At 56.2% G+C, this 21,484-nt stretch overlaps 2 protein-coding genes across 2 annotated transcripts in view; both read left to right on the top strand.

Moving 5' to 3' along the window:
- Positions 1-21,484, top strand: part of ATP5MF (ATP synthase membrane subunit f) — a 102,335-nt gene that overhangs the window by 1,834 nt on the left and 79,017 nt on the right. The window lies entirely within an intron of this gene.
- Positions 13,742-21,484, top strand: part of LOC126053381 (ATP-sensitive inward rectifier potassium channel 12) — a 31,014-nt gene continuing 23,271 nt past the window's right edge. The window contains exon 1 of the mRNA XM_049835561.1: positions 13,742-14,003. The gene's annotated coding sequence lies outside the window, so the exon portion shown is untranslated. The remainder of the gene's footprint in view (positions 14,004-21,484) is intronic.

Here is a 21,484-nt window from a genome sequence, read left to right as displayed (position 1 = left end):
GTTATACAAAAAGCTCCCTTCTCAGCAGTGAGATGTGGGGAAAACTGAGCAGAGGAGGGGTATGAGCCTTGTACTCCAGCTGGCACTTCTTCTTCTATCCTCCTGCATCCCAAAGCTGGGGCATCCCTTGCTATCGCGAGCCCAAAGAACAAATTTGCATGAATGAGCCTAAGGAGTAAAAAAAAATAATAAAAAAAAATCAGGGTTTTCTTCTTATTTGCAAAAGCAAGAGTGAAAATGAAGCATGTCCAGACGATGCCCCAGCAGACCGCGTCGTGTCCCAGGTCTCTGGTGCAGGCAAGGCAATTTGTCTGACTCAACCTGAGCTTCCCATCCACCACACAAAAGCAAAGGTACATCCTCCCTGACAATTGGGAAAGGAGGGGAAACCTCCTCCTCTCCCCTTTTCTTTCCCCAGGGTCTCTTCTTCCCTGGATAGCCCTGAGGACCAAAGCACCAGCTGCCCCAGAGAGCTGTCTGCTTGTTGCACGCCTGGGGCGAGAGCTCCGGCATACGCTGGGGAACGGGCACTGTGTATTATTTGATGAAGCAGCGGGGAAAGGAATGTGCATACGTAATCGAGAAAATCCTTTGTCCGGGATTTACAGGGGTAGATGTAAGGGCAGAATCCAGCCCGCTCCATTTTAATGACGTAACCTCTGTCTTCATCAGAATTTATTATTTGCTCGCAGGTCTCCAACAACATCTCTATTCTGGGCCAGGACCTTGTCTTGTTAAGCCCTGTTTGAACGAGCGAGACCATTCCTGTACTGGAGAGATTATAAAGTAATTGACCTTTTAATTCCAGCCTGAAAATGCGATGCTCTCTATGCTGCATCCCACCCCCTGTTTTCTTTCCTCTCTAGAGATGCTGTCACTGAGCTAACACTGGCTGTGCCCAGCTGGGAAACCAGTCCCAAGGCAATGGGTGCCTGTATGGGACCTCTGGGTGCCCCAAAACCTGGGGAAGCGCACCCTGAGGTGTGCACGCCTGCAGTGGGGCATCCTCAGTGCTGTTGGGAGGAACCAGCTACAGAGTGGGAACCCAGCAGCGGTGGGGGGGGGGGGGGTAGAAAATTGAGATAATTTTAAGATTTCCATTATAGATTTCCGAATTGGATTATCCAACATGGTTGCTGGTGATGGCAGGGTCTGGAGTTGATGATTCAAGGTCCTCTTCCCTCCTGCTTGTCCCTGCATGACCCAGGAGCCGTGACTCCTGCTGTAGTAATTTTTGTGCGAGCCAAATTCCATCACGGGTAATTACCCTCCATCTCTTCAAATTCCTCGGGGAGCATCAATGCAATTTACTAGTCCTCTCCCTGCCGAAGGAGTCTTGGGTTGCAGCGAGCGCTGCAGCCCAGCGGTGGCTGCATTGCAGGCGTGCGAGCCCCGGTGAGCGCCTGAGCCTGCGAGAAGCTTGCAGGAGCTCGCACTGGTGGGACTGGTTCGCCGCCTGGTTGCTTATCAAAATAAACCGACTGTTTTGCTCTGGGTTTCCTGAGGGTGATGGGAGAGGGGAGGTTTGAAGGGTGTATTTGGGCTGGATGCGCTGCCTGTGTAGGTTGGGACAGTTGGGCTTGGATGTAGCCGTTGTTTTGGGAAGGTGGCAAAAGCTTTGAATCCAACCCGAAATGCAGCTGGTGGAGCAGCAACTCCCCCCGTGCTCCGCTCGCTTCTCCCTGCAGTCACAACCATTCATCCTGAGCAGTTGTATCCAGCACTGTATTTTGGCAGAAATTACTAGCCCATCAATCCAGGCAGCTATTTCTTTCCCCCCGCGGCTTCAGAAGGCAATAAGTCCGCAGCAATACAAATATTGAAATGCTGTGCGTTGGGGATTAGTGACTTGGCAATTAAAATATTTGACCTACATCTCGTTGAGTACCAGCAAGGTCAGAAGGAGCCGTGCTTCTTCCCAAAACTTCTGCCCAAAGGAATTTTATTATTGCAGTTACTTCTATTCGAACAGGCTGTTTGTTTTCTACTGAATATAAAGGGAAGGGCTCAGGGTCCAGACCTGCAGGGTTGTTTGAGGGCTGGACCCCTCAGCAGTGATTTTCGGGGTGCTGGGAGCAGTTTCTGGAGGCAGGTAGGCGATCTTCTCTACAGCACAAACACCCCTGAATATTTACAGGAGTCTTCCCACAAACACAGTGGAGAACAAGCATCTCCTTTTGTTCCTGAGATTGTACGTGCTGAGAATCCTCGTCCAAACAAACGAGCGGGTTTTTCTTCCAGCAAACATCACACATCTCTTTTTTTTTTTTTCCTTCTCCTTTTCACATGTTGTTCGCTCTGTTCTACAAACAATGTTCTTTTTAAGCCTGGGCAGAAAACTCTATCTGTCTTCAGAGCATGGTGTGACGGCAGAAGCCAGCGATGTCCGCTTGGCAATGAGATTAAGCGGAAGTCATTTATAAAGATCCTCTCATCCCAAAGCAAGGGGACGGGGGGAACAAAAATACCCCCCCCCAGACACTGCTTGATTTGAATGGCTGGGCACGCAGCTGGGGTTACAGGGGTAGTAGTCAGAGGTTCATGGACACCTCCCAGCCCCAGATCTGGCACAAACCCTCCTTGGTTATGAACAGCGGCGAGCGGCTAACGGGGCTGGAGGATAACTCTGAATTTGCTCCCTTGGACCACGGGCTGTTGGTTGTTCCCCCCAAAAATCTGTTCATATAACTCGCAGCCCCCCCCCCCCCCCCCCAGCCTGGGGAAGGGGTTTTGCTGTGATATGGGCTGTAATTTGTGCTATAGCTGGGGTGCCTTGTTGTGGCTGGGTCCAGCAGTTCTGCCTGCAGCTCCTGCCGTTGGACAGGCATCTCCTCTGAGCTTATCTGCTTCAGACAGGACTGCTGAAACACCCTGAACGAGTTGCGGCAGCCTGATGGAAAGCGTTATCTCCGGGGGTTTGGAGTCTCTACCTCCCAGAGCTGAGCAAGGGAGGCTGTTGGCATCTGCTAAATAAGCATGGAGCTGGCTGCAGCACTTCGTGGGCTGTGATCCCGGGGAAAGGCTGTGAAAAACCCATGTGGCTGCTCTGGGGGTTGCTGCTGGCTTCAGCACCCTGAAATCCCGGTGTTCTTTCTCCTACCTGGTAAGCAGGCAGGTGCTCAAGGTGCTGTCTTGGAGGAGGAGAAGCCCAGGCCATCGCCGCTCCCCACCGGTGCTCAAACCGGAGTCCAAGAACCCAGCGTGAGTCTGAGCCAAGCGGAGATCCTCACCTCTTGATAAAAACCTGACCCTGACGTTGTTTTACCCGTCCGACCCAGGAGCGCAAGCATTTACCAAGAGACTCAAGTAACAGGTTTACCCAACAGGAACAATGTTGGATTTGGGCAGAGGAACCATTTGGAAATGGAGACCAACGGGCTTGCAGAAAACCCAGGCTCTGTCATCCTGGAAGTCAAGTCACTTTGCCCGTCTTCTCCATGCTGAGGGGCTTCCCCATCCCTTCTGCTGCTTTCCAGTGGGATGATGCTCCCCAGAAGGTATGGGGTTGGGGTGAGAAATTCCCAATTGCTGCTGTGGACTCACCTTAGCAAAGATCATTGCGGCTCTGTTTGCAATTACGCTGCCTGCTCAGGTCCTGCTGGGCTTTCCTTGCCTCCCCAGGCTCACTCCAGGTGGGTTTTGATAGCAGTTTTTTTTATTGAGTCGCACTGGCCTTGGAGTCCAACAGCAAGCATCTCTTGCAGAGTCATAAATGTCTTCAGGGCTACCAGCTTGTAAGCCAGCAGGGAGTGGGGAATTGCTGAGTTTGGGTAAATTTGTCATTAGAGAGAAAACAGTTCCTCAGGTTCCTCCCTGAGTAATGCATGACTTAAAAAAAAAAAAAACAAAAAACAAAAAAAACCAAAAAAACAATGAAAAAACCCCTCCCCAACAACATACACACCAGCACAGCTCAAAAGAAAAAGCACATTTTTTTCATTCAACATATTCTCTTGTACCCACTCTCTGATTTTCTTTAGAAAATGAACTTCTGGCTAAACCTATTCAATCTCACAAAGCATTTCAATTTTGACAGGAGTGCATATTCTGGAGGATCGTGGTTCCATCAGAGTTTCTCCAGCCAACTCTAATCCCAAATGCCTTGCTGTGACTAAACCTCATTTCTATGTTAAGTACCTTAGCTTGCCTGTAAGGGCCAGGTAAAAACTCAATCAGTCAAGTAGCCTCCCTGCAGCTGTCTTGTTAAACATTGGGGTTTTAAAAACTTTCTTTTTTTCTTTAATGGAGCAGAGGTAGAAGATCCCCTGAGGAGAGGCACAGTTTGATCCCTGATAAACCAACCCAAAAATTTACACTGGGAAAAGCTCCCTTACATCAAGGGAGACGAGGGGGCTTGGGGGCCCTGGTCCCTTGGGGCTGGGGTCTGAGAAGCCCTTTGCTGCTATGTCTTTTATTATACAGAATGGAGGGAAAGAGAGGAAAAAAAGTCAAGAAATTCTAAAGAAGCATCTTTGAAGAGAAGTACAGAGTGCCTGGCATGGCGGGCAGCTCCAGCCTGCTGGCTGCAGTCCTGAAGGAAGGACATATATACTTTTCTGCTCTCACATGTGCATATATACCTGGTCACAGCCAGATTACCAGTCCGGTGGGGCTGAATTTAAGGCACAGGCTGCTGTAGCAGAGGGAGGACTTTCCTCTTCTCCCAGGGACCTGGATCACACCTTCTCTGGGTACTACACCTCAGCTATACGATGCTCCTTGCTTCACACGCTTGCTGTCCCCACGCAAGCTGCATGTGCTGCCTTGTGCGTGGCAGGAGGGTGAGGCCCCCTCTGAAAAGGAAGGTTGTAGGATGATCCGCAACAGCTCCGTGTGGGAATTATCCCTCCCTGGTCTTTGCAAGTCATTGCATTGGAGCATCCAGGAGCAGCAGGTATCACCCGATGTGATCTGTCGTGCAAAACCCACATCGCAAACGGGATTCCCTGATTCACCCCGGAGGGATAAATACCCCGGGAAAAGGAAAAGAGACTTTTCCCATCCCTTTACAAGCTCCCTGCCCTCGGCTTTGCTGGGTGATCTGCCCCTACGGCCGAACTGCGGCTTTGATCCGACGTGTGCCGGCAGCTGTGTGTGCTCAGCACCGCCGCTGCAGAGGCTGGCGCCGATCCCAAGCTCACGCAGCGTTTGGAAAATACGTGTGATTGCACAAAATGGGGGAGGGAGACATCCGAGAAGATCACGGTGCTTCACCTCAGCTTTTGGAAATGTGAAGTTTTTGTTTCAAGAATAGTCAGAATACCTTGTTTGGAGATTAATTTATTTTTTAAATGGGGTTTTGCCTTTTCTGGTCTGGAAAGTGCCTTTTGACTCATTTAGAGGAGAACTGTGATTTTACAAATGGGTGCAATAGCCTGGTGAGAAACTGATTCATTTTGGATCGAGCAAACTGTTTTGAGCCTCACGGGGAAAAAAACCTTTATAATTTTGTCCTTCACTTAAAAATAATTTGTTTCCATCTGAATGTACACTTTTCTTTTGCTCAACAAACCAAAGAATAGCTCAACCCTTCATCTGCCCTGCTCTGGGCACCACTGATCTCCTGTTTTCCAAGTCCCCACCCTCCGAATACCTGTCACAGGCAGCTGATCCCTGTTATCTTCCTAAAATACAGCTCTCTATTTCAGACTGTCCTCTTGCCGTCCCGGCTTCCCTGACACAGCCCAGGTGTCTGGTGCGGGTCTTGCCCGTGGCTTTGAGCAGAGGATGAAAACTGGGATTTTTGTGCCGGTTTCGACTGTTTCTTCAACTCTGTTTGCAAAGTTGGAGCACTCGCTTCTGGAGCCTGCAGCTGCCCAATGTCACTTAAAGCTGCATGCTTGGGGACAGGACTTGAGCAATTCGTTAAGGTTTTATATTTATTGCCCTGCCCCAGGTCTGAGGACCCGTTTGCCCTTTCCCAAACCCTTAGAGCTGCCTGTGAGCGGGCAGCGATGGGGCAAAGAGGCCTTGCCAATAACAGGAGAGCACAAATATTTGCTGATGCGTTCCTCTCTGCCAGCTGCAGCGACGCAGACCCAAATTCTCCGTCCGAATCTATTTTTTGCTCAAGCCCGGGGCCGGCGGTGGTATGGCCAGCTCAGCCTGGGGCAGCAGCGCTGATGGAGAAGCTGCTGGTGCTGTTTCTGTAGGGATGAGTTTAACCTTGCTCCTTGTCCAGGGCCGCCCCGGGGAGCCTGGGTAGTGCAAGTAACGCTTGGGCTGCTTTATTTAGCAGCGAAGGCTGGTGTGAAATGCCTCTTGTGAAAGACGGGGACGGGTTGTCGGTGGCCGCAGTGTTTAAACGACCTGGCAAAGAGGAGCAGGGAGGCTGGGGCAGGCAGAGGGGCAGGTCGTGTCCCGTCTGCTCCTTTGGCTGCTGCCCGCGTCTCTGAGCATCCTCCTGCTGATGTCTGAACCCGCTGTGCTTGTGTGGGATGGGTTTGGTAGAAAGGCGATGTCCCAGGGATGGGCAAGTCGCCCGAGGCTGGTGGTGGTAGGTAAAGGCAATAGTGAGGCTGAAGCCCACTTATCTGTGTTTTTTGTTTGTTTTTTTTTTTACCAAACCTCCTGTGCAGCCACGTGGGTAAATCCCCTGGAGATGTGAGCCCGGAGAGAGGACGCTGAGGGAGGAATTAGCATCTGTCAGTACAACCCCTGCCTCGGTTTTAACCTCATTGAACAGCCCAGAGGGAAATCTAGCGCTGACAGTTTAAGTGCTGTAGATGCTGACAGGTTATCCTCTGCAGCCTGCTAATGCCCCAGCCCAGCTATCTTTACCCCCGGCTCTGTCCATGGGCTCTCTCCAGCGGGCTCCCAACTCCAGCGGGCTCCAGGAGGCTGCTCGGCACAAAGAGGAAAGACTTCTGTTGTGCCTTCAGCCGTGCTGAGAGATTTGGGGGCTAACCCGCAACAGAGGAGGCTTGGATCTGAAACTTCCCAAGTGGTGAGAGCTGAGCGCTGGCAGAGGTCTCCTGGCTTGGTGTGATGTCTCTGTCAGAGAAGGTGCTTAATGTCCAGCCAGACAGCTGTGGCTGGGCTGGAAGGACTGGTCTTGCTATGGAAGGGTGCTGGGCTCTCTAGGATCTCTCCAGCTTCGTACCTGGAAGACAAATAGTGTGGAGGCAGAAGTGACTTGACATTTTGACCCCTTCTTCTGACCTTTTTTGCCATTGGGAATGGGTGGCTCTTCTCCATCCACCAGGGTTTCTCTTGGAGCCTCCTCTGGCAAAGCTGTGGAGACGGGTCACTGAGGGGTTCTACAACCATTTAACAGGTCCGTGCTGGGGAAAGCCCTTTCTGGCCCCTCAGGCCACCTCTTGTGCCTCTCTCCAGGAGAACATTGCTGTACGACAAGGCTGAACTGGATCTGACCCCAGGACAGAGGTGCTTATATAAGATATTTACTGTGTGCCCCAAGACCGCCTTGGGAAGAAGCCAACATGCTGATTAGGTGACGTCTGCTCAGGACGGGGTGGATTTTGCCTCGGAGCATCTGCTGCCTGGTCTGGTGGTCTCAGAGGCGTTGCCCTGAGGTCATTTATGTAAGAAGCCAGTTGGGCTCTTTGGCTGTGGCAAGCTTTTTGGGAAAGCCTCTGTGAGGTCCCTGTCTGACTCCTGGGATGTCCAGCCTGCCTGGGCTCTGCTACGAGCAGCCATCGGTCGGCTGGTTGCTGCTGCTCTTTCCTCTTCCCTGTCCTAAAATAATCTGCCCTGCGGGTGAGGGAAAGGGGAGCTGAGCACTGGTGGTGGAGTGAGGAGAGCAGAAAGGGGATCGATGGTTTCTCCAGGGTCCCATGGGCACCGTGGGCAGCCCAGGGGAGCTGCCCTTCGCCGTTCCTTTTGGAGCATCCCATGGTAAAAAAGCCAAAACTCTGCTCGTCCCAGCTGGCCCGGGACGTGGAGCTAGCACCGGGCTTACGCACGAGGTCTAGGAAATCCCATCTGCTGCCCCAAATCCTCCCCCCAAACGCTGCGGGTCACGACAGCAGCAGATAAGCTTCTTGCCTCCTGCTTTGTCCTATATTTTCCAGGCAGGATCCCAGTGTGACATAGCCTCTGGCCTGATCTCAGGCTGGTGGTGTGCTGAGGGCACATGGTTTTCCCAAACTGGCTCTTTTTCTGCTCTTCAGCTGCCGATAAGGAGCAGGCTCACAACTCTGGCCACAGTCCGATGCACCGGCCAAGGTCTCCTCAAGCGTTTGTCCCACAGACATGGCCTGGGCCTCTCTGCATGCAGTAGAGACAGGGTCAGCACCTTGGAAGTCCTAAAAACAGTATTGTGACCACTTGGAAAAGGTAGATGCCGTCAACTGGGGTGGTGTAGGCTCATGTTTTTATGGAGGATATGATTGCTTGGACCAGCGTTGCTCATGATGGAGGAAGGATCAGCCTCCCTGAGGTGAGCATCGTGCGCATGAAGGAGGAGAGCAGCGGAGGAAGAGTCAGAGGAGGATTCCGGGGAGCAATATCCCCTTGGGACCCTGCTGAAACAAGCTCTAATGGGTGCAATTAAGCTGAATAGAAAGGGAAAATTTCCTGAGATGTGTTAGAGTCTCCCAAGGGACGCGGTGCAATCCCAGCAGCAAGGTCCCCGCGGCAAACACAGGGATCCAAAGGGTGGGAGCAAACCTCAGCATGGGAGCTGTGTCCCCCCCCATGGGGCAGCGCTTGAATTTGCAGCGAGCCTGAACCCGCGGCGTGGCACGGGGCCGGCCCGCTTAGGGACGCCAGTGCTGGGATGCGACGGCTGATGCTGCCAGTGTCCGCGTCTTGGCTGGGGCTGGAATCCAGCTGGAAGCTGGACGGAGCAATCCTTTATTAGCAAAATCTGCAGAGTTTCATTGGCTACAAGTGGTGTCTCATTTTGTCGGCTGGCAGAAATACAAATGTCTTTTTTTTCCCTGTGCTAGCCATTTTGGGGGAGAAATGGCTCACCTGCTCCATGGCTTTTCATAGGACAGATTGCTGCTCCTGGCTGATGGTTCCTCAGGCTCAATCCTGCCTTTGCTTTTCTTTCCCAGGCAAGAGGATGCAAAGGTGCTGAGCCCAGGGAGCCGGACCTGCTGGGCACGGTGCCACTCGCACCCAGCCTGCGGAGAGCGGCTCCGCATCCCTGCTCGGTGGTGACCATTTCTTGCCCTCGTCAGCATTTTCTGGTCTCTGGGACCTTGTGCGTGGTCTCATAAAAGCACCACAAAGGCTGACCTCGGCCGCCGTGCTCCTCCTGCCGGCAGTCCGGCTCCTTCCCTGCCCTCCTTCCCTCCTGGCCACACTGAAGCACGGCCAGAAACCAGAGGTGCACAGGGCTGTGCACTCTTCTTTTTCCAGATAAATCTATGGCAGCGCCACAGTTCGCCGCTCCTCGTGCCCCGAGTTCAGTTTTCCTAAGCTATTTCGGTCGTGCTCCCTGCTAACCGGCTGCTGGCATAGCCCTCGAGATGCGCTGGACGTGGAGACGAGGTCTGAGCATCCATCTCTCCACCATTCAACCGCTCCTTGATGCCCTCAGCAGCTCTCCCAGGCTGAGATCCCCCCGGTAAACCCCCATCCCTATTGCACAAGTATCTTTTCTTCTGCACTGGGCCAGCACCCCTGTTTTCTCCCTTGCTGGGTGACCACGTAGCCTCCGGGTACGCTCCGGGAGCCAGAGCGATGCCCACAAACCCACGCCATCCTCCCATCCGTCCGCCGCATCCCCTGGCCCACTGTCTTCCCAAAACCCACCAGGACTTGGCCCTCTGTACCGCCGCGCCGGCCAACAGCGCGGCCTCGCAGAGCCAGCATCCCGCGCCGACGGCGATGCCAGCGCCCGGAGCAGATGGCGGCAGCCGTTCGGTCCCTTCCCCACGGCCGGTTTTTCGGCCGGGAGCATGGTGGCCTTGGTGTGCGGGCGGACGGCAAGACGGGAGCCAGTTTGGCTGGAGAGTTAGGGGCAAGGCGTGTTAATGGCCAAGATAACGGCTATTTTTAACTTTGATAGATGAGAGCTTATTTCCTGACTCGGCTTGTGCGGCGCAGCGGCACGCGTGTCTCCCGCTGCCTGAGCCGAGCGGATGGGGACGGCTGAGTTTGGGTCATCAGATGGCAACCCGGAGCCCAAAAATGATCTTTCTAGGAGCGAAGGTGGGAAGGGAGCGAGCGGGGTGCCGGGAGAGTGGAGCTGGCAGCCCACGGGGATGTCCCGCAGCCCTGTGGTGGGCTGGCATGGCTTGAGTTTGGGGTGTCTCGGCTGGGCTCTGCGATGGATGCTGCATCCATCAGCCTTGGGTCTTTCTCAGTTTGTATGTTCGAGTCCCAGTTATCACACTGTGATCTACCGTGGGGCTTCAGGCTTATTTCCCCCAGCACCCCGTCTTGCTACAAAACCCCTTGGAGCGACCAGGGGAGATTCCCATGGGATCCAAACCCTGCCTTGGCGTGGGGGATTTGTGAACAACCCTGCACCTTTTGAGGTTCAGCAAAACCAGGTTGCTCGAAATCCCACCCTCTCCGGCTGTCGAACTTTTGGAAGAACTGGAAGATGGTGGGCCGCGTCCCCAAGGCCAGGCTGCTCACCACGGGATGGGGAGCGCACTTGGGTGGTGGCACCCAGTCCGAGCATCCCCGTGCCATTGGGAGGACTGGTGACTTAGCACGTTTCCCCGGCCCCACTCCCCCCCCTCGGCCTCTTCCTCCAGCAGCCCTGACACTAATGCAGTGCGAGCCTGGGATTTATGGGCGGCAGCCCTCCAATTGGGCCATCCGTCTTGATTAAATTAGCCCTAATGGCTCTGCGCTGCCTCGCTCGTGGCCCCGCGCAGCCGCGCTGCAGGCGTCGGGAAGGGGCACGCCGGAGACCCCGCCGGGGTGCAGCCCCTTCCTTCGCCCTCTCACCCTCCTTCCCTGGCTTTGACGGCTCCTAAGCAAGCGGCCGAAGCTGGCCTGGCTGCAGGGTGAGGCTGGATCCTGACCCGAGCTATTCCCCAGCTGAGAGCCCACCGGAGCCATAGGGGTCCCCGAGGCTGCAGTCCTGTACCCTCCCAGATGGGCCAACTGGGAGCAATGGGATTCCCCATGGCTCTCCCCAGCTCTGGGGCAGGACAGCAAAAACGTAGGGAACCTCTCTGCTCCCCCAGAGCAGTGGGAATCCTTGGGGATAGCCAGGATGGAAATCCCAGGCTATTTCTTCGCATTTCCCATAGCAAACCGGGGAGGGCGATGGGAACACCAGCCTCACCAGTTCTGGCTGCCCAGCTCCCTTCTGTCCTCCCAGTCGGCCCCAAGGGCTGCAGCCCCCCCCAGGGTCCCCACGTCTCCCCCTGCATACAAGCCCCAAACCTCTCCCACTTGCTGCTTTGCTGGAAAAACACCCTACTCGCGTAGCCCAAAATTGGCAACCGCTGGCATCCCCGGCAGAACGCCGTGCCGGGGAGCAGGATGCGAGAGGGGGTCAGGGATGGGGTCCCCGCGGCAGCTCCCCCTGCCCTGGCGGTGCCTCCCTGTCCGGCTTTGGCCCATGGCCAGCCGTCCCCGCCCCCCCCCCCCCAGCTCTGCAGCCAATTTCCAGACTGCCTGGCGCGTTAATTGTATTTATTGCTGGAGGGAGTCAGAGGACCGGGTGCAGGGAGCCTGGGGCTGGCACCGCCGGCTGAGCACCGGGGCGGTGGGATTCGGAAAACTTTCCATGACTGATGAACGTGGTGGGATGGCAGGAGAGGAGAAAGGAACAAGCCGGGGTGTGAGGGGCTGCCCGACAGGCAGAAGGGAGCCGTGGTTTGGGGTCAGGACACGGATGGTCGCCCCTTGGGTGGTCATGCTCAAGACCACCATGTGGGCTGGTGTCCTTTTTGATCTGCAAAACCCGAATCGCCGCTGTTAGCCGAGCATCCCTGGGGGTTTAGGCGTTCCGCTGCCGGATCAAGGCCCTGCAGTGCTTTTCATCCAGGGATTTCAACGTGGTGGTTAAAATTCAGGATTTGTGGGGTTGATGCAATGGGGTGAGATATGGGGCAAGCTAACATGGAGACGGGAGATGGGGCAGCGCTGCAAGCGTCGCCCTGGGGTTTCGGCTCTGGAGTTTGGGGGTGTTTGGGAGCAGCGAGGGGAAGCACGATGCTCCGTTGCCGTGCCGGCGAGAGGATGGGAGCTGGGGACGAGGAGATTCACTGCTCTGGGATGTCGCCGAAGGGAGGAGGAGAGGGAGGGATCGTTGGTCCCAAACTCATGGTAGGAGATGAGGAAGAGTGAAGAGAACGCTGGGAAGCGGAGGGAGGTGATGCAGAAGGGAGATGGGACAGACGGGGAGGCAAACTCTTCATGTTTTACGGTTTTTATGTGACCTGCTGGCTGGGTGACAGCCAAGCTGAGCGGTGTTGAGCATCACTGTCGAGGCTGGAGGTCTCCTGGCTGTGATTTTTTTTTTTTTTTTTTTGAACAAAGCCCATGAATCCCCAAAAATGGAGCAGGCAGCAGCCCTGGGATCTTGCGGGCGACTGAGTTTGGAGGAAGTCTAGCAGAACTTGCAGATGGTGGCTGGTTTGCATCTCCCTCTGGCTGGAAGCCAGCCAGGGTTGTGAGCCCACTGCAGCATCCCTCTGCTGCGGGGGGGGAAAAGGCTGCTGGAGCAGGGTTTCACTTTGACCCTCTCCAAAAAGGCCTTGCTGTTATAAGGACAGGGTGACCTGGAGACACCCAAAGCCTCCCAACTGGCTTAAAATAATGCTCACCACCAAGAAATAAACTTGGACTCCAATCAATCTTAAAAAAAAAAAAATTAAAAAAAAATCCCCGCCTGCAATAAAAAGAAGTGGCTTCAATTCCCAGCCCTCCCTCTGCCCCCGGCTCCTCTCCGCACACGCAGACCCTGCCCCTTAAACCAGCCGAAATCGGAGCGAAACCTCCGGGGACGCGGTACCCGCCATCGATTTTTCGTGGAAGGCGCCCAGAAAGAACGGTGATGGACTGCGGGGCCGCAACCCCCCGACCGCAGCAGCCGGTGCGGGGGAGCTGAGATGGATCCGTTGGGAAAGGGTTGTTGCTTCGTCGCGGTTGTGGCTCTCGGAGCCGGGGCCGGGCTAGAAAAAGCAAGCGGAAGCCATCAAGGTGGAGGAGAGGAAGCGAGGAAGAAGAAGGGCCGAAGGACTCTGGCGAAGCAGCCATTAGGAAAGTGCTGATGCAGAGGTTCACTCGTGTCTACGGGCAGAGTTGGAGTAGTTGCTGTTCGCGGACAAAGGCGGTAGGAGGGAGTGGAGCTTTGTAGAAGCCGGAGCCTGTCTCACTGGGTGTCTGTGTTTCATTCCCTGTCAAAAGGCTGGGAGCTGGGGGGAAAAAAAAAGCAGGGAAGCGGCGAGCTGCAGCGCTCGCTCAGGATCAGATAGCAAGAAAACCAATAGCGGAGAGAAAAAAAAAAAAAAAAAAAAAAAAGAAAACCAACCCACATCAACCAACCAACCCACCCACCCTCCACGCTGAGGCTGAAACAGGCAGGTCCCTGCCAACTCCACAGCACGCAGCGAGCAGGGAAGAAGTCCACCCTCCCCGGGCAGGAGCGGAGTTGAGCCCGAAGGATATTTGATGACACTTTGGCGACGATGGGTCCCCCAGCATCTTCCAGAGCCCATTTGAGGGTGAAGGCTCTGAAAGCGCAGAGGGAGTTTGAAGCTAAATTCACCTGAGTCTGGATCTCTTGGTCGCTGGGATTTATCTTTTTTTTTTTTTTTTTTTTTTTTCTTTTCCAGGGGGTGGCAAGGGGAAGCCGAACCAAGAAAAAAACCGTGGTGTTTTGTTGTTTTTTTTTTTTTTAAATCTCCCTCTTTTTGTTTTTTTTAATTTAATTTTTTCTTTTGGAAGAAGATTTTTTTTTTTCCCCCCCTGTGGTTGGAATGGAGGGGTTGGGTCTGTGCCTAAGAAGCAGCAGCCGAACGTCGGTCCTGGGAGAAACCCGAGTGGATCTGGGGTCCCCCGCCAGCTAACTCTCCAGGACCCGCAGCCCCACGGCCGGGGGGGGCTGGATGCAGTGAGAGGTAAGTGACGGCTCCGGCGTCTGCCTGCCAGAGAGCCGGCGCGACAGCTCCTCCGCTTCTCCAGCTCCGTCTTAATCTCAAGTCAGAGGCAAAAACAGCAGTCTCATAGTGAGTCAATCACTTCCACCTATTGCAGCCCTAATGGAGAAATAAGACGGGGAAGTTTCGCAGCGGCAGCCTCGCGGGTCAAGTTCCCCCCCCCCCCACCCCCTTCACCCCCGGTGCCCGAAATGCCAGGTTTGGGAAGGGGATTTTGCCAAGCTGACCGCCGTCACCGTACCAATGCCACGGGCCCCCTCCCTCCGTGGCCGACGATGAGGGTTTACTGCTGCTTTTCGGGGAGCGCCGGTGCCTCGCCGGGCTCCCGCTCGCCTCCGCTCGCTTCTGCTCGCTTCCCCCGGCCAGCTCGCTTTCTCAGCCAAAACTTTTGCACATCGGCTGGTTTTGGAAATGCCCGTGCGGGTTATGCCCTTATGTACGTGCGCACATGTGGATGCACGCGCGTGTGCGATGCACGCTCGCGTGACCCTCTTATTCCCGGCTGCCTGGACTTGTCTGCCCGTGCCGGGGGTGAATCCAGGAGGATTCACCTGGGGGGGGGGGGGGGGGGGGGGAGGTTTGCGTGTGTGTGCTTCGAAGGCAAACTGCAAAGCGCAGGGGAAAAAAAGCAAAGCAAGCCGACAACGACAGCAGCAGCATAATTGCATCACTGTAATAGTATCGGCGCGGAGCGTGAGCCAGGCTAGTAAAATTGTCCAGAAAACGAGCTGTGCTAAAGTGCCTCCAGTTAGCAGCACCTGCACGCCTTCTCTGGGTGCTTGAGGCTATTTGTATTTTTAGAAGTCTCTCTTAATTATAGAGCAAAGAGTGTTAGAGGGAAAATGGTGTGTATTTAGCAGCATTCGTTCCCAGACAGTTTTTCAGTGAATATGAGCACAAAATCACCAAATAGGGGTTTTTCTCCCCCGCTCCCTTGTGATTTTGAACCACCTGTTTTGCAGTGGTGTCGGCAAACGAGGGCTGGATTTTTTTTTCTTTCGTGTTCTTAGAAAGCGTGGCGATGACTTTGCTTGCATGCAAAAAAGGACGGGAAGCGATCCCGTTGCCTTCCCACGGCCCCCTCTGCACCCCAAATCAACCCCAATCTCATCAGGGCTGTGAGACCTCCCTGCTCCCAGCCCGGGGGTGACACCGGTGGGGACAGGGGACTCGCATGCCGGTGCCAGGTCTCCTACAGGCACCGAAGAGCTGGGGATGTTTTACAGCTCACTGCGAAAAAACCCAAACCCTGCAACAACTCGTTTTGCTTCTGTAAAGCTCCTTCCCCTCGTCCCCTTCTCCGCAAAACTTTCCGGGGCCTTTTGTTCTGAACAGCAGGTGAAATTCCCTTTGTGTGAGCACAAAGCAACGAAGCCACCAGAAAATAATGAAAACAAGACTAAATAAAAAAAAAAATTAAAAATCCTCGCCTGCTCCTTTCAGGCCTGGAATAACAGCGAGCATTCCCATCCGTGCCAGATAGCCTTAATAAAACACCGGCTTTGCTGGGGAAGGCACCTTAAAGGCCACTTTATTTCTCGCCTCTGATCTACGACACACTTTGAAATCCTGTATCGCCTCTGCTGCTCTTTACCCAGAAGTGTTGCTTTACCTACAAAGTCAAGGTGGATTTTTTTCTGAGCCCTGAAATGACCCCGGGGGTTACGACGAGTCCCCCGGGACCAGCCGGGGTGGGATGACGGTTTTTTCCCCGGCCGTACGCCACAGTGCCGTGGTGCTCCGCGATGTTCCGGGCACGGCCGCGGCTCGCCGTGGGTTCCCCCCGTCTCCCGTAGGGCTGGCTGAGGCTGCGGGGGCAGCATCACCGGCAAACGCGGTGGGAACCGTTCCCCGCTGCAGATAAACTTTGGAGGAGCTGCCGGGGGAACCGCACGGCGAGCTGAAACCCGGCGTTTTCTCCCCAATCGGTGTCAGGTTTTTAGGGTGTAAACGGGCTTGAGAGACACGGGAGCCTCACCCAAGCTCCACGCGGGTAGGAAAGTGGAGGGGTTGGCAGTTTTGAGGATGCCGTCTCTAGAAAGAGCGGGAGCGCCGACAACGTGAGGGATTGCTGGGGGGACGGATCCGTCCCCCCCTTCCCGTCGCCGCTCGGGTGCGTGGCACGGAGCGGGCACCTTATGTAAGCAGCGATGGCAGCGCCGTGCCCCGACCGTGCCGTGCCATCCCGCTCCGCCACTGCCAGGCCCCGTGCGGCCTCGGCCACCTCCCTTAGCCCCCATTTTGGGGGTCCCTTCTAGCTGCAGGCGCTGTCGTATCACCGGGGGTGGGAGGGAAGCATAATCCCCCCACCGGCCGGGAAGGTCGGGGTAGGGAACGGCTCCAAGCCTGGGGGTTTGTCGGTGGTTTCTGCAGAGTTCATGGGAGCATCTTTCCCGGCGTTTGCTCCGGGATCCGCAGCCCTGGGGAGGTGGCACCTGGGCTCAAGTCCCTTTCTAGGCTCTTCTGCGCCCCTTGGCTAAAGCCCAGCCCCGTTTGGGTTTGACAGCGCAGGGCAAGGGCTGGCTCTCGTGGATGAGAAAGGAGAAACCAGCCCAGCTTGCACCCGTTCCTTGTGCTGCCGACTCGCTGCAGGAGCTGGGAATTGTCCTCCTCACCAGCTGGTGAAGGACCTGTGTCCCTGTCCCAGATCATGAGCCGGTCCCCGGGTGCCCCAGTGCCCACCCATCCGGCTGCCCTGCACCCAGCGTGCCCGAAATGGAGGAAAAGAGAAAAAATGAGCATTAAGGGGCTCAGAGAGCCCCTGTGCCCTGGGGAGCGGAGCACGGCCCCGGCTCCACTCCAGTTTCTGAGTTGGGGTGGGAGGGAGAAAGGTGGGAGTGGGGTGGCAGGAGGCTGGGGGGTGCCCGGTGCTGCTCCTCACAGCTCTGGGTGACGGTGGGCTTGTCACCTCATCGGGACGTGCCCCTGTTTCACCATTCCTGGCTCGTTCCTAGCTTGTTCCCTTGTTCTAGCTCGGTCCTTCAGTCCCAGCTCGATCCTTTGGTCCCAGCTGGATCCTGGTTCCCAGCTCGATGCTGGTTCCCAGCTCACTCCCTCGTTCCCAGCTTGCAGCAAGGCAGGACTGCCGGTGGGCGACAGTTTTTTGCAAAGCTCTTTCAGATTCCCCCGTTGGACTTTTGAAGCATCTGGTATCACTATCTCAGCGTCATTATGAATTAATTAACATTAATTCCCTGTTCTGGTGTCTCCTATTGCCAGGAGCCTTAGCCTGGGCTTTTTTTTTCTTTTTTTTTTTTTTTTTTTTTTTTCCCCAACCCCCAAACAGAAATGGCCAGATCCAGACTATACCTGGCAGAAGGCCAGAAAGAAGCCACGTGGCTGGGGGGGGCCATGGGTTCCCCATCCCTGTCCCCATCCCGCACCTCGGTAGGGGATGCTGCCAGGCCCCCACCAGTCCGTTAGCCAGGGTAGGGCTTGGTCCTGGGGGATCCCCGGTGCCGCCGGCACGGGGCACAGGTGCTTCACGGGTGGGTGATGCCGGCTGTGCCATCCCTCGCCTCCGTTTCCCCGCAGGACTGCGGGGCAGGTGATGCCGGGGCTGTCCTGCAGGGGATGGATCTCCCCTTCAGCTCCGGGAAGCCCTGATCCTGGCTTTCCAGCCTGTGCTGGAGGCACCAGGGATGTTCTCCTCAAGGATGCTGACCTAGGGATGCTAGTGCCAAGGCTGCTCTTCCCAGGAATGAGGACCCCAAGGTGGTTGACCACAGGGATGCTATCCCAGGGCTGCTAATGCCGAAGATGCTGACCCTAGGAAGGCTGTCCCCAGGGATGCTGACCCTCTAGAGATGCGGGGATGGGGATGTAGCCATAGCAGGTGGATGCAGGTTGGGAAAAAGGCCGGGATCCTTTGCCCCGGCTGCGTTCATCCCGCTCCGTCAGTCACCCCGCAGGAGGCACAACCCGGGAGTCACAACCCGGCCACCCAGCTCCGTCCCTGCACCCTCGCTTCCATGGGTGAGTCCCGATAAATTCGTGGCTGAGGGCTGGAGACGGACTCACTCAGTGGGATGTGGGTGCAGCCGGACTCAGTGGGATGTGGGCGCAGCACCCGCCTCCTCCCAGCCCCATCCCACCCCATCGCCTGCCCCGCTCCCTGCCCCACAGCGACACAACCCTCCTGCCCCTTTACATCCCCCCGCTGCTGCCTTCTGCCACCACCGTGTTGCCCCACGGCAGGACCACAGCAACCCCCAGGGTCCCCCCCCCCCCCCTACACCCCTTGCAGCGTGGGCTGAATCCTTAGGGGTCCCTCCACACGCTCCGCGAGTCCCGGGACCGAGGTGGGCTGGGGGTGGCATCCCCCGGGTGGGCTGGGGGATAACCCCGGTGTCCTACATCCCCGGAGCCCGGTTCGGGCTTACGTAACGGCCGTGCTGCAGTCTGCTCTGCTCAGCCGCCAGTGCCACCGGCAGAGCTGCAGCGCAGAGCACATCTCCCTGGATATTTGCTTTTTTTGGGGGGGAGAGGAGGGAGGTAGGGGGACAATTTTTAGGGGATAGGCAAGCCCCAAGAAGGTGGCCAGGACTTGGAGGGGGTGGTTGGTAGGGTTAGGTGGGTATGAGGGCTGGGGTGTTTGCCCCCAGCCCCGTCTGTCTGGTGACCTTGGGAGCCAAAATCCCCCCTCCCTGGATGGCAGCACACTGCGGAAGGAAGGGCTGGGAAGGGGGAGAGCAGAGAGCCCTGTCCCGGTCCTAAGCGAGGAGTCAGGTTAGAGACCCTGCTGGCATCCTCTGCCAACCACGCTCTCATCTCTACCCTCCTCAAATAGCATAGCCCCACTGTGCAGGTGGGGAAACTGAGGCAGGAGGCTGTCACCTCCCATGGGGAGCATGTACCAGGGTCCTTCTGGACGGGGAGGAGGAGATGGGACATTACCAGCCCCTCAGATACCCCCAGGCTGGAGATGCCCCAGTCCAGCCTGAGCTCTATCCCTGGAGCCGGTGTCCCTCCTTAGGGCTGGCATGTGGGCGCAGGGACCTGCTGGCCCTCAGTGCAGCATCCTCGCAGGGATGCTCTGGAGCTTGCTGCATGTGCCCCGGCGACACGGGGGGACAGCAAACCTGCCGTAGCACCTTTCCCACTCCCAGCTTGAGTCCCCAGGGGAGGCAAAGGGTGCCGGAGCGAGGAGCCTGGGGGAGAGACCTCGCTGCCAGGTTGTGCCGAAGCCTTGGGCTGGTGGAGGGCCAGCACATCACCGTGCCTGACGGCTGCCGAATGCCGGGGTGCACTCGGGAGCTGCTCCGGTGTTGGGACCCACCGGGATCCTAAGGGCTGCAGGTGGGCTCGGGGTGCTGGTAGCAGCCCTGGGGCTTGGGGTGATACTCGTTGAAGATCCCCCACCAGCCAAAATGTCATCGCAGCTCCGTTCCGGCAGGGATCCTGCTCCGGCAGGGCTCGCTGGAGTAGGACAAGGGCTCGTGCCTGGAGGCACGCAGGGTTCTGGCTCTTACCCCGATGGTCGCCCGGTGCTGCAGGGACCTGGTGGGTCTCTGTCCCACCCCGAGGGTGCGGGGGGTCACCCAGTGCTACGGGGAGCTGGGCTGCTCCTCTGTGGTGCCTCACGGTCAGTGCCGAGGTGGCCTCAGTGGTGGCAGATGCCACCACCCGTGGGTGCCACTCGTCTGCAGGGACTCCTGGCAGGGCAGCGCGGATATCACTGCAGTGCTGCGGAAAAAAACCCAACCCAGTATGATCCCGACACAAAAAATGTGGTGTCACCCACCAGTGAGAGCCAGGACATCCCACAGGGACCGAGTCCCCGAGACCCCCACCCTCCCTCTCTCCCTTTGCTCCTCGTTCCCAGGCTCAAGTGGCATTTATCCCAGGGGCTCGGTGGGACAGAGCCCAGCTGGCCCCCCCGGAATGCTGCCGAACCCATCGCCCTACCCGGACACCCAACCCTGGCACCCACGGTACACGGCACAGGGATCCCGCACCCTGAAGCTGGGGGGAACCAAGGACGCCAGTGAGCTCATCCCTCCCACCCGGGCTGGGAAAATCATTGCATTGTGCTTGCTGCAAGAGGCTCAAAGGCCTTTGGTTCCCTTTTAGGACACGTCTGGAAAGGAGCCACCGAAACAAATGCCAGGAAAAATAAGCCTTCAGTAGCAGCTACTTTCTTCGTGGGTTTGGAGGGATCCAAATGCAGATCCCCTTGCTTTGGGGACCCCTTTGGGGACACCCGCCCCTCAATGCTCAGGCTGCAGGGATAAATGTCCCCCAGTGCTGGGCAGCCAGTGCTGGATCAGGCCCTTCTTTTCCGAAATGCCAAATCTGGCCCTGCCGGGTGATTCAGATGTTTGGGAAAGGGGGGGGTCAAGTGCCGCTCTGGATCGTGCTGCCCTTCAGCTCCCCAGCGGCACAGGGGAGCTCTGGCATTGCCAATCCCCCCCCCCCAGGGACCCGGGACACCCGGCGCAGTGGGATCCTGCTCCCCAGCCTTGGATGCCCCAGGGCCGGATCTGGCAGCGTGGTTCTCCGCTGGGCTGAGAACACCCTCCAACTCGTTACACACGGGGGCCAGCTAATCTCCATCTGACAGCGAGTCATCCTTCCTACCGTGCTGAAGGCTGTAATGACAATGTACTTAAAGGGGCTGATGAATTAAGTGCATCTTATAAATACATCAGATATTAAAATTCCCGTATAATTACGGTGCAACGGATTATGTGTGGTACTGAAGGGGAAGCAATTTAGCGAAGCAAAGGAATTACAGTTATAGAGGAGAGAGCCAGTGAAGCATAATTACACACAGCTCTGCTTTAATGGTGGTGTAAAGTGAGGGGCTGGTTTGGAGCTGCAGCGGGAGTGATGCTGAGCAGCACCGGGGCTCTGCCGGCACCGAGGGCTTGTCCGGGCTGCTGCAAGGGTTAAGGGGAGTGAGTGGGACCTGAAGAGCTTTGTGGTGGAGACAGAGGGAGAGGGGGTTGCTCTTCTTCATCCCTTCTTCTCCCGGAGAGGAAAGCACCCTGCTCCCTGTGGGCTGGCTCTGGCCAGCCGGGTCTGGGGGCTTTATCCATCGCTCACCGCAGCACCCCGCTGCTGTCAGCGCTCCTGTGTGCATAGTCGTGTGTGATACAGCAGTCAGCACTTGAGCAGATCAAAGATGAGAGAGTCTAATTCTTTTTCCTTTCCTTTCCTTTCCTTTCCTTTCCTTTCCTTTCCTTTCCTTTCCTTTCCTTTCCTTTCCTTTCCTTTCCTTTCCTTTCCTTTCCTTTCCTTTCCTTTCCTTTCCTCTTTCCCTCTTCTTCTCTTCTCTTCTCTTCTCTTCTCTTCTCTTCTCTTCTCTTCTCTTCTCTTCTCTTCTCTTCTCTTCTCTTCTCTTCTCTTCTTCTCTTCTCTTCTCTTCTCTTCTCCCTTCCCTTCCCTTCCCTTCCCTTCCCTTCCCTTCCCTTCCCTTCCCTTCCCTTCCCTTCCCTTCC

This window comes from Accipiter gentilis, chromosome 33 (assembly GCF_929443795.1).
Source record: "Accipiter gentilis chromosome 33, bAccGen1.1, whole genome shotgun sequence".
In the NCBI taxonomy this organism is placed as follows: domain Eukaryota; kingdom Metazoa; phylum Chordata; class Aves; order Accipitriformes; family Accipitridae; genus Astur; species Astur gentilis.
Note: the sequence above shows the minus strand (reverse complement) of the source record. Positions and strands in the feature narration are given on the sequence as shown.